This window comes from Polypterus senegalus, chromosome 3 (assembly GCF_016835505.1).
Source record: "Polypterus senegalus isolate Bchr_013 chromosome 3, ASM1683550v1, whole genome shotgun sequence".
NCBI classification, from domain to species: Eukaryota; Metazoa; Chordata; class Cladistia; order Polypteriformes; family Polypteridae; genus Polypterus; species Polypterus senegalus.
The window spans coordinates 155,515,123-155,531,651 of NC_053156.1; positions in this window are offsets into that span (position 1 = coordinate 155,515,123).

Sequence of the window (16,529 nt, forward strand, 5' to 3'; positions counted from 1 at the left end):
GGCTCTGGCTGTCCAACACAGTGCCTAATCTAGCAGTTATTGTCACCTCTCCTTTTTCTGGTGTCCGTTTTCTGGCCACATCTCTGCCAGCTCGAATTATCTCACAACGTTACAACGGAGAGCTCCTTCTTTACCATATAGCACAGTTGGCTAAAATTCACACTCTTCTTTCCAAATCTGGACATTAATGCTTTATGCTACTCCCTGTCATTGCAACATATGTTACCTAATGGATAATTGAATCAAAAAACTTTAACAACTTTGAATGGATGACCTGAGGTTTGTACAAAAAGTAAATTGCTAATTGTTTTGTGATAGTACTTATAGTGAAGGGTGCTTTTCAAATACAAATTGACCAAAGGTCTGACGTGTGTTATTAATGGGTAGCAGCATCGGTCAAAACAATGTCCTGCTTTATCCTATGATTAAAAAAATAAATAAATAAATAAATAAAAGCTAATATCTGTTTACATGTTTGCAAACTAATGTAACAGAACAGTGGGTAATAAAATAATAATTTTATTAAAAAAAACTGCAAAGTCATTGTTTAAATATAAACTTTGATGATTGACAAAAATACAGCTTTTCTCATTTATATATTTGCTTATTTTTTATTTGAACACAAAAATGGGATTTGAGGGATCTGTCAATTGTTCTCTTCTCAATGGAGGTTTAACAGCACATGATGGCCCTCCTTAATTCTCTGGCAAAGCGCTGTGATACTGTCACACGGCCAAAAGACATGAGAATGGTTTAACAAGGCGTGGCAGTCACAAAGACAAAGAGAAGAGTATCATGGGAAAAAAGCAAAATGTTTTTACAAGTTAAATAGGAGACAAAGGACACTTTGAGCCTTTAAGACAGAAAAGTGAATGACCATTCTGCATGTTTCTCTGGTGTGTGACACCACATATTTGCCTACGCCATGGCAGTTTTATCTCTTATTTTTTATTTACGTGTAACCTTTTTTAGACTTAACTGACCATAATCTTCTGCTTGATCTTCTGATAGTCATGCAAATGTTTGCCTTTATCTATCTTAATCAGTGAAGGCCTATAACAATACATGGAATATGAAACTGACTGTTTAATTACACTTTTTATAGGGTTACGATTGTGTTACTTCTGCCTAAAACATTATTTTTGAGTACCAAAATGTGTCTTTTGAGTAAGGCACGGTAATCAAATGCCTTAAGGGACAACAGGTCAGTAAAATAGTACAGGATAAACTTTATACTGTACTTATTTTGCATTTTTTTAATACCAGAATAGGCCTATGATATGTAGCTAGTCATAAATAACATAATAATAGAATACCTAACAATATACTGTAGTCCCTATTCTGAAGCATCATGAAGCATTTCAAAATTGTCATTTTCCAAAAAGAAAACTTTGATAAACTAATGTGGGCATGAACATATTTAAATGAAACTTATTTATAGCAAATATACTATAACATTTAATGCAATTCAGAATCACGAGTCACAGTGGGTGAAGCCTAACCCAGCAGCATCAGCAGCAAAGTAGGAAGCAACCCTTGACAATCCTTGCTGTATTTGGCCTCAGGAATATTCCTTTTAAGTGTCTAGCAGTAGTCAGCCAGTATGCTGAGATTGTTCCTGTCCTAGTATCATTTTACTGTTTCAGAAATGTCTTAATGAAACTTTTTGCTATGCTCTTTGCTGAGAACTCCAACACTTCCATGGAAACAGTTCAGATGAAAATCCAAGAAATTATTTTTTTTTAAGATGTAAGACATAGATGTTTATACTTTGACAATTGATCACCATCTAGTATGGAGCTGTGCCTCATACAGAGAGTTCATGTGCTAACATATCCCGTGTTCGCTCCTTCCTCTCCTTTTCTAATGCTGAGAAACTTGTCCATGCTTTTATCACATCGATTATTGTAATTCCCTAATGGCAGGTGCCCCTTCTAATCTTATATCACATCTCCAGCTTATTCAAAACTCTACTACAAGAGTCCTTACTCGAACCAGCAGCAGCGAGCACATCACACCCATCCTGCTCCGTCTTCACTGGCTCCCTGTGTCTTACAGAATCGAATATAAAACTGCACTAAGAACCTACAAAGCCTTAAATAACCTCACGCCAAACTATATCGGTGACCTTCTCCATCACTTTGTGCCTGCCCGCCCACTAAGGTCATCTGATTCTGGCAATCTTGTTGTGCCCAACACTAATCTTCACTCCATGGGTGACAGGGCCTTCAGCTGTATAGCGCCCAGACTCTGGAATGACCTATCAAAACTGATCAGATCAGCTAACTCCATGAATTCTTTTAAAAAAAACAACTCAAAACTCATCTGTTCAGGAAGGCTTTTAGCGCTACCTGACTTTATTACCCTTCTCTCAGTTTACCTCTCTGTAAAGATGCTCATGTAACCTGTATATGTGTATGCTAGACCATCAATTATGTTGTCTCTAAATTCACTATCGTAATCTTCTTTATTTATTTATTTGGTTTGTACAATGCTATATACTGCATACCCTGCCGTTCTTTCTTATATTCTGTAAGTGCCTTGAGCATGGGAAAGGCACTCTATAAATAAAATGTATTATTATTGTTATTATTATTATTATTATTACATCCTGCAAACTTTGGCACAACTAACTTTTTAATGCCCTTCTGGAAAGTTATACAATATTTACAAGTGGCAATGAAAACATTTTAATCCTGAATTTAACTTAAAATATGTACATCTTAAAAAGGGTTTACAGTCGATTCCGGTTAATGTTAAAGCAACCCATAGCCCAAATGTACCAGTAGCAACAAAAAGAAATTAAAGAAAAGAAGCAAACAACAGATGTGTGGACTAAATACTATACAAAAAAAGGCTAAAAAATGAAGCATAAAAATATCTGTTGAACAAGCTTCTATCCTTATGTCTTGACCTGCGCTTGATATCTCTTGCTGAGTCCACTATACATGTGCCCAAACAACACAGGGACACGATGCAGTGGTGGGGCCCAATGTTTGTCATGTATTATAACATATGGAATTGTCCCGTGCAGCACAGGGAAGTATTTAAAAGATGACAAACGTGATGAAAAAAGAACTACCCAATCGGGAGAATTGAAACATGTACTCAGTTGAGTTATGGTCAATGTGAAATTTGTTCAATAAGTTAAATTAACTGAAAACACACAGAAGTTATCGGAACTTCAGCAACATTCAAAAAAGAATATCATCCTTTTGATGTTTTGTAATTGATAGGAGATGCTTGAGAAATTTAAAAATGCTAATATATTAAATAAAACATTATTTATTTTTTGGTTTATCAGAGGCTAAATAGTTAGGCTACAAAGTTAGTCTGGGATGGGGGGGATAGGGGAGCATTGGTCAGACCTTAGTGCTCCAAAGTTGATGCCATCTTACAGTGGCCCCGTCAAATAAACAAGTGACCAGTCCAAGAATTTCTCAAACTAGTGGGCTGCTACTGCCGGTTTGTACCTCACTTCTCTGTGAGAGCGACTCCCTTGTCTAATCTCACAAAAAAGGGGGCTCCTTTCAATATAGTATGGGATGATACATCAGCACTAGCATTAAAAACACCTGAATTTTCTTTGTCTTTTATTCCCCAGACTGATGCTTCAGGCACAAGACTGGGTGCTGTGCTGAGCCAGAGTGCTGAACACCCCATTATGTTCCTAAGCCAGAAACTGCTAGACAGAGAGACCAGGTATGTGGCAGTGAAATGAGAAGCCCTGGTTATCAAGAGGGCTGTGGTGTAGCTGAGGTACTATCCGTTGGGCCATGAGCTCTCCTTGGCCACAGACCATGCTGCCAGTGGATGGCTGTACACAAGGACACAAATTTGTGCTGGTATCCAGAAGGTTGCCTGTTTGAATCCCCGTTACTGCCAAAAGTGATCCTACTCTGCTGGGCCCTTGAGCAAGGCCCTTAACCTGCAATTGCTCCAGGGGTGCTGTGCAATGGCTGACCCTGCGCTCTGACCCCAAGGGGTATGCGAAAACTAACAAATTCCTTATATAAGAAATTGTATAAGGCGAAATAAAGAACAAAAAAAATCCATGCATCACATAATGGTTTTTAGACCTTCAAGCTTATTGATTCAAGGTCACTTATTGTCGGGTTTCTTTCCAAGCTAACACAGATGCCGTTTCTCGAGTTAAAGACTGGCCGGGTCTGGGCTGGGGTGAGTGGGGGGTATCATGTCACACACGCACGATTAGGGGATAGCCAAAGGGTCCAATTCAGAGAGTGAAAATGCAGAAAAAAAGAGTTGGTAAAGGGTACTGATGCATTCTCTCCTTCTTCCTACAGAATAACCTAACTTCCATCCTTCCTTGATGACTTTAATTTCATCTCTCTTTGATGACCTCCATCGGCTTCCTGCTGCCTCAATATAATGATCACAGTATAGTTACTCATTTGCCTTTTTGTTGTTTTACAAGAAACAAGACTGGTATCAGTCATTTGTGATTACTCTCCCCACAATATATGGGGTCAATCCTGTGGAAGTAACCCCCGAGGAAAGCAGGAATACTTCAGCCAATCAGTCTTTACTTAGTCACAGATGAGTACATGGATTCATGCTTTGCAAAGCAGAAGAGCCAAGTTTTCCGGTTTCAATCGCCTTCATTTTCCTCCCTCCCCCTTAATTATGAAACAGTATCTAAGTATTTCATCAATTCAGCCGTTTCTTTTTTGTGTACGTATGAAGAGGGGCCCCAAAGAAGGAAAGATCATCTTTCCTGTGTCTAACGGACAGGTTCCTACAGGAAGTTAGCCAAGTTCAGCTTACTTCACCTTATCTTATGACAGATGCCTGTATGAATACCCTGCCGTTATAATAAAACAGCTTTGAATCCTTAGTGGCTTGCAAGCAATTACATTTTCTTTCACAATTCCTAAACCTTTATAGTGGCATTTTGAATATTTATTTCTGCTTAATTCCAATATCCTAGAATACCTAAAACAGTTTTATTACTATATCTCTGTTTGTCATTTCTAATTAACTCTGGTAGTTTTCCTGTTGGGAGTGTATTTTATCCAGAAAAGTCCTGTAAATTAGTTAAATATCTATGTAAAAGAAGAAGCAGGAGCCAGTCTGTTTCACAGTTCTCAAGGCAGTGCTTTAAAGCATACCAAGAGCCAATGATGGAGTGTACACGACAGTACATCAAGGCTTCTGCTACCCACTTCTGTGGGTGTAAAGAAATACACTGACAGAACATACTGCAGGTTCAATGCATGTACCTACAGAGAAACAAAGGAGTAGCCATGATGTCTGTTTTAAAGCTTCTATTGATTAAAAAGGCACTATATGTTTACATTTTTAAACTGTTAAATCATGTCCTCTTTAAAGTCTTAAAAAAAGTAAACATCCTTCTATATAAAAGCGGTCGGGTGTCCTTCCATCCCGTGAGTGCTACACAGGCGCGGAGTTTCACACACGTCTCGTCCATTTTGCAATGCTCGATGGGATTTGTAGTTTAGTTTTTCCAGGTAAAAGATGATTTTCTACTCCAGACTGTGCGATATCTTCTTCTTTTTTCTTACTATATAAAAGCGGTTGGGATTGTCCTTCCATCCCGTGAGTGGAAAGCGTAGCGGTATTCCGCTTACCACAGACTTACTACTTGCAGCTTGCGGTACGAAGCGACATGATGTGAGCAGATTTCTGCTGCTCCCATCATTCCCTTGCTTTTGTGCGCGATGCGCTGGAAAAATAGACAAAATTATGTCTCTGGAAATAATTAATGTTGATGGAGTACAAATGCCTCACCAAGTAGTAAATATCAGGGGGGTTCAAAAGGGCGACCTCAATATAGAAAAAAAGTTTAAATTTCCTCACAAAAATAACAGAAACTACGAGTATTAAAGTAATACCGCTCAAATGCAATATAACCAAATTAATGAGTTTGTATAAAATATCAAATTGATCTACATATTGAATTGTCTTAAGAAGTGGTCAACTTAAAAGTCGGTCGCCTTAAAAGGCGGGTCAACCTAGTTATATAATAATAGTTTGTAATGGTGGTTGCATAAGGCATCTGCTTTGATTATATTAATTGTATTAAAATAAGAAGATTTTTGTTGCTTTTTAAGTTTCTTATTGGATGTTAGGAAGCATGTTCACTTAGCAGACTCAAAGGTCAGCTAGAAAAAAAAAGAAAAAAAATTAAGTATGAAAATAAATACATAAAACTGTACACAGTACAAGTCAGCTTTAAAGTGGTGCAGGTGAGATTTGGAATTTAAAGAGCAAATGATTTAAACGATTTTAATGTGAAATACTCTTCCCAGGCTTTAAAATTGAAAAGAAAAAATATTTACAGCAATAAACTTAAGAGTGGAACCCTCCTCATGGGTGTGATGCCTAAGCTGCTTGACTCAAGCAATGCTTATACTGTATAACTTATTTGGTTTTAAATATGCCAGCATGAAAGTAGGTTTAAAATAGTGCATTTACAAGGAAGAGTAGCCACAGGGGATGCACAAACCAGTGTGTTTCTTCGTGCCAGTCCCAAGCCCAGATAAATGAGGAGTGTTATGTCAAAAAGGGCATCCGGTGTAAAATTTTGTCAAATCCATATGTGGACAACAATACAAATTTTCATACCGGATCAGTTAAGCCCCAGGTTAACAATGACTTCCACGAGTACTGTTAACCAACAGGGTGCTGGCAGAAATTGAGCTACTTTTGGCCGAAGAAGAAGAAGAAGAAGAGGGGAGAGGCGTGTCTAGAGGCAGAGGGGGAGGAGGAAAGTAAAGAGAGTGGAACTGAGGGTAAGAACTTTGAATGTTGGCAGTATGACTGGTAAGGGGAGAGAGTTAGCAGATATGAAGGAGAGAAGGAAGGTTGATATATTGTGTGTGCAAGAGACTAAATGGAAGGGGAGTAAGGCCAGGTGGATCGGAGGTGGATTCAAATTGTCCTATCATGGTGTGGATGGGAGGAGAAATGGGGTAGAGGTTATTGTGAAGGAACAGTATGTCAAGATTGTTTTAGAGGTGAAAAGAGTGTCAGGCAGTGTAATGATTATGAAGCTGGAAATTGGAGGAGTGATGATGAATGTTGTTAGTGCATATACACCACAAGTTGGGTGTGCAATGGGTGAGAAAGAAGATTTTTGGAGTGAGTTGGATGAAGTTATGAACAGCATACCCAAGGGACAGAAAGTGGTGATTGGAGCGGATTTCAATGGACATGTTGGTGAAGGGAAAAGTAGAGATGAGGAGGTGATGGGTAGGTATGGTGTCAAGGAGGAAGGTCAGAGGATATTGGATTTTGCCAAAAGGATGGACGTGGCTGTGGTGAATACGTATTTTAAGAAAAGGGAGAAACATAGGGTTATGTACAAGAGTGGAGGAAGATACACATAGGTAGATTACATCCTATGTAGAAGAGTCAATCTGATGGAGATTGAAGACTGTAAAGTGGTGGCGGGGAAAGTGTAGTTAAGCAGCATAGGATGGTGGTCTGTAGGATGACGTTGGAGATCAAGAAGAGGAAGAGTGAGGGCAGAGCCAAGGATCAAATGGTGGAAGTTGAAAAAGGAAGACTGAAAGGTTGAGTTTAGGGAGGAGGTGAGACAGGCACTGAGTGGCAGTGAAGATTTACCAGAGAGCTGGGAAACTACAGCAGATGTAGTAAGGGTGAAAGCAAGAAGGGTGCTTGGCGTGACATCTGAAAAGAGGAAGGAGGAAAAGGAAACTTGGTGGTGGAATGAGGAAATAAAGGAGAGTATACAGAGGTAGAGGATGGCAAAGAAGAAGTGGGGTAGACAGAGAGATACATAAAGTAGACAAGAGTACAAGGAGATGAGGTGGAAGGTGAAGAGAGAGGTGGCGAAGGCTAAAGAAAAGGTATGATGAGTTGTATGACAGGTTGGACACTAAGGAGGGAGAAAAGGACCTGTACCGATTGGCTAGACAGAGTGATCAAGCTGGGAAAGGTGGGCAGCAGGTTAGGGTGATCTATACTAATAAAAGGCAAAGCCCTCACTCACTCACTCACTCACTCACTGAATCATCACTAATTCTCCAACTTCCCGTGTGGGTGGAAGGCTGAAATTTGGCAGGTTCATTCCTTACAGCTTCCTTACAAAAGTTGGGCAGGTTTCATTTCGAAATTCTACATGTAATGGTCATAACTGGAAGCTGTTTTTCTCCATTTACTGTAATGGAGATGAGCTTGAACGCCGTGGGGGCGGAGTTTCGTGTGACATCATCACGCCTCCCACGTAATCACGCAGTACATAGAAAACCAGGAAGACCTTCAAAAAGCACTGAAGAAAACATGCATTATATAATTGAGAAGGCAGCGAAACAATAAGAAGCGAGCGAGTGACATATACAACCATATTCATGAGTTCTGCTACCTCGGAAACACAGCACGATGTAAACCTAAACTTTAAATTAAGTTCATAGACAGGCTGCTGCTGGCGTTTGTAATTTAGTGCCTGCCCATATAAGGCCGTCCGTCAGCGGCAATCCAATAGCAAACTCCCACTAAATATTCACGGGTGAAGGGCTGTGCTTTATGCAGAGGAAGATGAGATGGTCAGGGTGGTGTTTGACACAAACTCAGCGAAACTGCGAGAGAAAGTTTTAAGTGCCAGGACTATGGTAACATTAAATACAGCCATGGACATAGCACGACATGGCACCAGCACAGCTGGGAAACTTCGATGCATGTACACCAAGCGGCTCACGTGAACTGGCGCAGTGCACAGATAAAAGCAACAGTTCCAAAGAGCGCTGAACAAAAACCGAATTACACAATTGAAAAGGCAGCAAAAAATATGTAGCGTCTATATGTATATATATATCCCGATCTACATACTCGAATAATGGATACTTTATTCGCCATCAATGATTGTTTTGGTAAAGCCATACTCCATGTATTCATTAGATGAACGGTAAAAAAGTAAGAGCGAGGGGAGGATGACTTATTGAGACATGCAGGCTGTAGTGCGCGTCAACTCTACCTGAATTGCGCGATCACATTTGAAAAAACATATCTTTTCAAGTTCTATTTAGTCCATATGTGTCAAACTCAAGGGCGCGGGCCACATCCGCCCGGCGTGTAATTATATCCGCCCGAGATCATTTTATATACTGTATTATTGTTATTAATGGCCCGGGTATATGAAGCGCTGGTAACACAATAAACTACAGATCCCATAATGCAGCGCTTCAGCTGCCTTGCCGAACACTTACCGCGTTAATCAAGTCTAGCTTATGATGCTGCAAGTTATTGCGAAGCTAGCTCACACGATGCTGAAGAGAAAAGTTGATTCTAAAAATAGAGCCTTTAAAAACCGATGGGAGGCTGAGTATATGTTTACTGAACCCGTGTGTCTCATTTGTGGAGCTAATGTGGCTGTAATTACAGAATTTAATCTAAGACGGCACTATGAGACAAAACATCAGGGTAACCTGAATGCAATGCAGAAGATACAGAAAGCAGAAGAATTAAATAAGAATCTGACACTTCAGCGGACGTTTTTACCCGTGCACAATCACAAAGTGATTTCAAGTGAAGCTGCTTTTATGGGAGACACAAATGCACCAGTGCAACTTACCCCACTTTCCCTTTGCCAAGTAATGTTAAACCAAGTCGTTACTTTGGTGTTCTCAAATACGCACTTTGCTGATAAACTGAGCGCACTGAGTTTGCACGGCGCTTTGGTGACTTTGAAGAACAAAAAAAGTCCGTCTACATGTGGCTCAAACCTTGTGCATGTTTGGTAGCACATATCTGTGTGAGAAGCTCTTCTCAGTGATAAAGACTAACAAAACAGCACACAGGAGTCGCCTGATTTTATTTATATTTCCAGGTTTTGTTATGCAGCATGTTCATATTTGAATTTGTATAATTTTGACAGGATATATTTTTATGGAGAGCAAAATCTTTTGGGATATTTAAAATCTAAGTTTATTTTTTATATAAAATTACATAAGAGTAAAGAAATTTGAATGTTTGTTCTTTTCACGTTTACTTTATTTCTAACTTCTATAATTTAGACAGGATATATTTTTATGGAGAGCAAAATATTATAAGTTGTTTAAGGTTTGAGTTGTTTTATTCACGAATAATATTCCTGTCTGTTTTTACCATTCCTACCAAAGATATTTCTGTCGACTAAATAAAAATTCCTTCTATTTAAAATTTAAATAGAACTTGAACAAATACGATAGTTCATAATATCCACGCAGACTTGCACATAAGAGCGGGAGTTATCCGTTTTAACAAGCAGCGTATTGCACTGATACGAAATAGCTGTGTGTGTATATATGTAGATATGTATGTATATGTATATATATGTTTATATATGTGTGTGTGTATGTATATATATATATGTATTTGTGTGTATATATGAGTGTGTATGTATGTATGTGTATATATGTATATATATATGTTTATGTGTGTGTGTGTAAATATATATATATATTTATATATATATATATATATGACAGCAACACTCATCACTCACAACAATGACAAAACAATTACATTGACAATCATGTTACGTTATTTTCAAAATGTTTCCTTTTCTTTTTCATTGCTTCTTTAACACACTACTTCTCCGCTGCGAAGCGCGGGTATTTTGCTAGTAAAGAATAAAGATGGAAACGTACTCACAAGGGATGAGAGTGTGTTGAGCAGATGGAAAAAGTACTTTGAGAGGCTGATGAATGAAGAGAACGAGAGAGAGAAGAGGTTGGATGATGTGGAGATAGTGAATCAGGAAGTGCAACGGATTAGCAAGGAGGATGGAAGGACAGCTATGAAGAGGATGAAAAATGGAAAGGCCATTGGTCCAGATGACATACCTGTTGAAGCATGGAGGTGTTTAGGAGAGATGGCAGTGGAGTTTTTAAGTAGATTGTTTAATGGAATCTTGGAAAGTTAGAGGATGCCTGAGGAGTGGAGAAGAAGGGTACTGGTGCAGATATTTAAAAATAAAGGGGATGTGCATGACTGCAGTAACTACATGAGAATAAAATTGATGAGCCACAGCATAAAGTTATGGGAAAGAGTAGTGGAAGCTAGCTTAAGAAGTGAGGTAATCATAAGTGAGCAGCAGTATGGTTTCATGCCAAGAAAGAGCACCACAGATGCAATTTTTGCTCTGATGATGTTGATGGAGAAGTTTGGAGAAGGACAGGAGTTGCATTGCGTCTTTGTGAACCTGGAGAAAGCATATGACAGAGTGCCTCGAGAGGAGCTGTGGTATTGTATGAAGAAGTCGGGAGTGTCAGAGAAGTACGTAAGAATTATACAGGATAGTACAGGGAAGTATGACAGGGGTGAGGTCTGTGGTAGGGGTGACGGATGCATTCAAATTGGAGATGGGATTACATCAGGGATCGGCTCTGAACCCTTTTTATTTACAATGGTGATGGATAGGTTGACAGACGAGATTAGACAGGAGTGCCCGTGGACTATGATGTTTGCTGATGATATTGTGATCTGTAGTGATAGTAGGGAGCCGGTTGAGGAGACTCTGGAGAGGTGGAGATATGCTCTAGAGAGGAGAGTAATGAAGGTCAGTAGGAACAAGACAGAATACATGTGTGTAAATGAGAGGGAGTTCAGTGGAATGGTAAAGATAGTAGAGTTGGCGAAGGTGGATGAGTTTAAATACTTGGGATCAACAGTACAGAGTAACAGGGATTGTGAAAGAGAGGAAAAGAGAGTGCAGGCAGGATGGAATGGGTGGAGAAGAGTGTCAGGAGTAATTTGTGACAGACGGGTATCAGCATGTGTACTTGGATTTTTATTGTTAGAATTCACTTTTCCACCATCAAAATAGTGGATAAAGAACCAAACACAAACATGATCATTCATGCATTTTATTAATGGAGTACATACTGGCAATATGCTAATGGTTTTCTTAGCAGTGAAATGTAACAAAATCATTTTTTTTTTACATTAGAGTAATTCAGAACTTGTACTTTTCTTTTTTGACTTTTCTTAAAAATGTAACCTTAACAAAAATTTCATATTTATTTTTTTCCAGGTTGCCTAAAACCAGATAAGTGTATCATAAGACTTCTAGAACGTTCTTCTTCAAAAAAGAAGACCCCTAAAAATATCCTACACTTCATTGGAAAGACATATTTATTATTACCATTTGTTTGCCATATAAGAATATCTGATGAAAAACAAGAAATGAGAAAGACCTTTTGATTATTGTGCATTTTTTCAGTTATCATTAAGTGGTTGCACTTTAAGGAACTGCAATAATACTTAGTCACTAATTGTGGTGTAATACAGACAAATTGTGTGTTAAGATCTTTTTACACAGCAGTAACTGAATAAAAGATCCAGTAGAGGCAGAGTGTATTCTGGCATTGTCAATGATGTTCTAAAAGTCATTCAGGACTAAACAATTTCCTTTGGTTTTGCGTAACAGTGACTGACTAATAGATGCTTCTCAGTAGCTCCTATTCTGACATGGTACCTATTTATCGTAGATGGAATCATCATAAACTTCAGTTCACTCACTGGAAAATGTAAAGTATTCCCCAAGATGTGCACTCATGTTCATTTCTAACACAACATTACATAACGTGAAAGGATCTTGAGCATTATCTCATGAATATTTAGCTAACATTTCTTTTATCACAAATTTCTAACCTTTTTCATGTAAAATCATCAATTCATTTGATGAACCAACTTAATTTAATTCAAGGTTGTAGGGACTGATGCCCACTAGGCAGAAGACAGGAGCCAACCCAGAAGTAGATGTCAGTCCATCACAGGGCACAGGCATGTACCCCACCATATTGACAATATAGGTTTGTCAAGTAACCTAACACAAGTATCTTTGCAATATGGACAGAAAGGAGGAGGATGAAGAGAAAAATCCACAGCAAGTAACACAGATTGCAGCTCAGCCAAGATTTGAACTTGCAACTTCAGAACTGTGAGGCAGAAGCTCTAACCACCATGCCTAAATCACCTAACTGAAATTATCTATTACTGGATTGGAAGGTATCTCGGTTCTTCTGACTTGATAATAATAGATAAAACCTACCTGTGTGTATTGCAAAACATCTTCAGAATTTCCTAGGTTTTCTCCAAAAATAAAATATAGTTTTTGATTTTCCCAGGTCTCAATTGCACTTTTCCATGGTTTTGCAATTGAAGACATGAGCAAATTTTCTCCACAGTTCCAATCTAGGAGATAAAGAGACAGGATTAACGAGGAAAAAAATTGTCAAGCTGAAGAGTAAATAAATTATATTATTAAGTATGTGTTCATTTAGTATATTTATTTACTGACAAGTACAAAGCATGAACAACATAGAAACTTGAAAATAACTTTGTCTTTGGGGCCAGGTAGTTAGAAAAATTCAAAATAGCTAACCAACTATACATAAAATAAATTTATAAAAAGAACTCACATAAAAGTAAAAAAAAAATCATAATGAAAATTGTCCATGCAGTACTCCTATGTAAATTACAGTTTAAGTGATACTCAACAGAAGATTTTACAATTCAAAGTAACTACCTGTACTGTACAATAGTGTAGAATCAAGTACACTTACTTATCTAATATTTATTATGTATACAAATAAATGTAGAGTAAAATGAAATGGAAATTGAATCACATGAACAACCTAAATAATATTTAATGTGAAATTAAACACTTTGGGTCAAATGAAGTAAACAAGCTGCACAGATAAATAAACTGGTACAGTCGGTGGCTTAATGTCCATGTCAGCCTTCACGGTTAAGATGTACAGCACTTTATTTGTCCTGAGGAAAATTACATCTATCTTGTGTGTGTGTGCGTGTATATGTGTGTGTTAATTTCTTTCTCTTCATCATCAAGCATATGCCCTCATAGAGCAAAAAAGCTGTCTGCTATTTTCACTTGTAAATTTGATCGAGTGTGTGAGTGTGCACTGGGAGGGTGTACTGTACATGTATATTTAAAACAATTATACATTTCTAAAACTACCTATGCAAAAATTTTACAAATCAGTAGGTCTAGTCCCATGACAAAGCTAAGCAGACTGCAAAAAATTCTACTTAAATTAAGCAATGTCTGCAGGAGTTAATATTGTTCTTAGGTCCAACCATTATTGAAGGATAGGGGATAAAGAACAGGCTAAGCTGGACCAAGAACAATTGGCAGACATGATGCAACTTCTTTGCAGACCTTCTGAAAAAACAGACCTATCACTGTACATATATCTCGGCATTCAGGGTGGACATCTCAGAAACTGCTTGCTCTAAAATGTTCTGTTTTTAAAGGAATGTAGTCACCCACAAGCTCTACATAATGCAAAAAATCCAAAAAAATAGTAATTCTAAGAGGTCAAAATCAATTATGAATTTCCATAGAAACACACATATTGGTACCATTTGAAAATCATCTTTTCTCAAAGTTTTGAACATCGTAGAATGTGAACTTAACTTGACAGTGAATAATTTGTCCCATCACCAGACTTCCATTTAAATGGAAGTAATACAAATAAAATGAATGGTTATTTGGAGAAAGAATGATGACATATGCCTTCTCCAGATGGAGAGCATAATTAAAGAATTTTAGCTTTATTTAAATGTCTGAATAATATAAATGTTTGCTCCATACTGATGTGAAAAAATAAATTGCTAAATGCTGTTTGAACTATATCCTTATAAGGTTGTAGTAAGCCTTTAATACTGTCCCACTAATTTCATAATTTGTTGTAATATTGGTAAGGTTTAGATCAAAGAAAATAACACTGTTATTTAAAATTACAGACATAAGGTTGTAACTTCACTATAATCATCATATACTTCATACAGTGAGCAGTCTTTAAAATAACCATTAGAAAATGGCTGATGATGTAGACATTCATAAAATGCCAACTAAATATAAAGTCTTTACAAAAATTCATTGACAAATTATAATGTCTTTTATGGACAGCTTGTAATGTGCAGGCTTTATTTGTAAGAAATGGGATTCAACCATCTTCACCGCAGGAATCATGCAGAGTTAATGGAACAGAAGCATACAATGTGAAAAACGTGTTGGAAACAAAAACAATCCAGAACTGCCATTGCTAAGGCTTATTAGGGGTAATCCAGTTACACAACAAATTTATTTTACAGCCTTTTACGGCAGACCTTCTTGGTGCTATTCTCAAAAGGATCAAGATCCACTAACACAATAGTGCCACTTCTTTGCAATGCCCATGTGTGCAAGGACACCTTTTGGATTGCATCTAAAAGTTTTGAGATTTAAAAAAAGAAAACAAATGTACTATTTTGTCATTTGGATCAAGTAATCATTTCTTTGCTCTGGTATTGTAATATCCCTTACTTGTGTGTCTCTTGTTACATTGATTGTTATATACAGTACTGTGAATTGCACCACTACTTCTGAGTAAAGCTATCTTTGAAGAAAAGTATACAATTGAAAAATACAATGCAAAAGGTTAAACAAGGGGCAGCACGGTGGTGCAGTGGTAGCACTGCTGCCTCGCAGTTAGGAGACCTGAGTTCGCTTCCCGGGTCCTCCCTGCGTGGAGTTTGCATTTTCTCCCCGTGTCTGCATGGGTTTCCTCTTGGTGTTTAGGTTTCCTCCCACAGTCCAAAGTCATCCAGGTTAGGTGCATTGGCGATCCTAAATTGTCCCTAGTGTGTGCTTGGTTTGTGTGTGTGTGTGCCCTGCGGTGGACTGGCACCCTGTTAGGGGTTTGGTTCCTGCCTTGCGCCCTGTGTTGGCTGGGATTGGCTCCAGCAGACCCCCGTGACCCTGTGTTAGGATATAGCAGGTTGGAAAATGGATGGATGGATAATGGATAGATGGAAGATTAAACAAGTCAGGCTGAACAGCACAATGACATAAGAATACTGTAAGTTAAATCTGTTGAAGAGTATGAATAGCCTAAATCAGCCTTTAAGAATAATTAAATAAAGTCATGAACTGGTGTAAATCATACAAAACTAATAACTCATACTTTCCATAATACAAGTTTTTACACACAATATTTTAAAAACAATTTACCTCCACACCTCCCTGGTAGCAAACAGACATTCATATTTCACACTTTATGGTATACACTGTTCAAAGTGATGTACAGACAATTACACTTTTACAAAGAAACATTTCTGCAATGTCAGCAAAAGCAGGTAAAATTTTTAACTTTATTATACAGTGTCTATAAAAATATTAATCTCTTAGTGGTTTACATATTTTATATTTATACAACATTGAATCACAGTAGATTTGGCCTTTTTGATGAAAAAAAATACTCTTTAATGTCAAAGTGAAAACAGCTTTGTGTAAAGTGGTCTAAATTAATTACAAAATGTGAAAAGTTCCAAGGTGGTAGTAATGTTTTTTAGGCACTGTTTGTTAAAGACCTAACGTGCCATGTCATCCTTCAGAGTCCAATACTGGATGAGCAAAATGTCTTTATACTCTTCAGCAAATACATTGTCACATTAAAATGTGCAGATGTTATGCCTTCTCCATTATATATTGACAAATTATAATAGTTTCAAACTTTAATCTACTTCATGGGTGC